Here is a 1,698-nt window from a genome sequence, read left to right as displayed (position 1 = left end):
ACCTCTGATCATGTTCAGTTCCATTTTGCTTCAACTATTAATTTTATTAGGAGTTAAGATTCAGAAAATTTGCCAATCAAGTTAAGTAGAAGCTATGTATATTTTTTCATTTCTAGCATTTGTAGAATATTTTCAACATTGTGACCAATTATACTCTGATATGAATAATTAATTAGCTTAATTGTGATGAATTACAGTACCTTAAATTTTGAAGCACATTTCAACAGAATTCCTCTTTTCCAAACTAATTAGATTGACCTCTCAGCATGATCTAACATGATCTTTTCATATCTGGTATCTGTAAATAAAGACAAAATTATTGTGAATCGTAATCAGGTTTCCATGGGAGGTTATAATTTTTCAGAATGTTACAAAAATTGTCTTCTCTTCATAGCTCCTTTCATAACATTTAACACTTTCTTATTTCTTAGAGACTGTAAATAAAAGGATACAATAAAGGAATTACTAGAGTATAAAAAATAGCAACATTATCTTTATCACCTTCAGTAACAGAACTTGAATGAATATACACGTAAAGAAAAGAACCAGAAGACTGACACAGACAGAAAATGAGAAGCACACGTAGATAAGGCTTTGCATCTCCCATCTTTGGATTTCATTCTAAATATAGTAAAAAGTATATAGAAATAGAAGATTAAAAAAAAGAAATAGAGGATTAGAATGATAATAATAGAAAAGGTTTGAACCAATTCAGAAAAGATAAAAACCATTAAAAAATTGATAAAAAAGGTCAACACAGGAGAGTCTAAATAATGGAAGGATATCACAAAAAAAGTGACTGATTAAATGAGACCTACAGAAACTTAACCTAAATAAAAATCCTACTTGAATTATGGAATGCAGGTTTCCTGCTATGCAGGCTCCGGTGATCAACAGAATGCAGAGTTTCTTTGACATCCTGCTGTGGTACTGCAGGGGGCTCCACATAGCAGTATAGGCCCTTGCTGCCAGAGGAAAGCAGTCTATGGTTTCAGCAAGACAGAGAAAATAAAACTGTGCCATGCACTCAGAGGGAAATCTTACTGTCCCAAGAAAAAAAGTTCTCCAACATCTTAGGAGTGATGGTACAGGAACAGCAGGATCCATCGGAGCCAGGTTTCCCAAAAAGATGTACACTGGTGTGTGAAGACGACGCTCCGTGTAAATCAAGGCGACCAAACCTAGGTTCCCCAACCATGGTGACAAGGTAGATCTTCTGGTCTGAGTCGTCTGTGAAGCCTAGAAGTGTAAATTCTGTGACCGAGGAGTGATTTTCCTCAATCATCTTTACCTTGTCTGTTAAGATAAGAATTATAAGGGCTTGGGATTTAGCTCAGCAGCATAAGCACCTGCCTTGCAAGTGTGTGGTCAGGAGTTTGATCCTTGGTACAGGTAAAAAAGAAAAAGACAAAAAAAAAAAAAAAAAAAAAAAAAAGAATTATGAAGAGATAAGATTCCAATTGAGATGATATAATTGAGATTTTACAGTTTCTTTTCATACAAGTTTCTCTGTTAAGCATGCTGTATGATCTCTGGAATAAACTGGGCATATGTTTATTCTCTTAAAGTGTCAGAATCTATCACTTCTAATTTTGACTCTAATTCACGAGAACATGTTGATTAAAGAAAATGCTTCAGATTAATAAAGGTTATCATTATTTATTTAGGCAAAGATATTTTAAAGTGTTGACCACCAAT

General features: G+C 33.9%; 1 pseudogene; it reads right to left on the bottom strand.

Annotated features, from left to right (window-relative positions):
- Positions 1-427: 427 nt before the first annotated feature.
- On the bottom strand, positions 428-1,285 carry LOC100719504 (olfactory receptor 5K3-like; annotated as a pseudogene).
- Between the last annotated feature and the right edge of the window lie 413 nt (positions 1,286-1,698).

Source organism: Cavia porcellus, unplaced genomic scaffold (genome assembly GCF_034190915.1).
Source record: "Cavia porcellus strain 051 isolate PalLab524CR breed Dunkin Hartley unplaced genomic scaffold, mCavPor4.1 scaffold_15, whole genome shotgun sequence".
Taxonomy (NCBI): domain Eukaryota; kingdom Metazoa; phylum Chordata; class Mammalia; order Rodentia; family Caviidae; genus Cavia; species Cavia porcellus.
The sequence above is the reverse complement of the archived record's forward strand: the minus strand, read 5'-3'. Positions and strand labels throughout refer to the sequence as shown.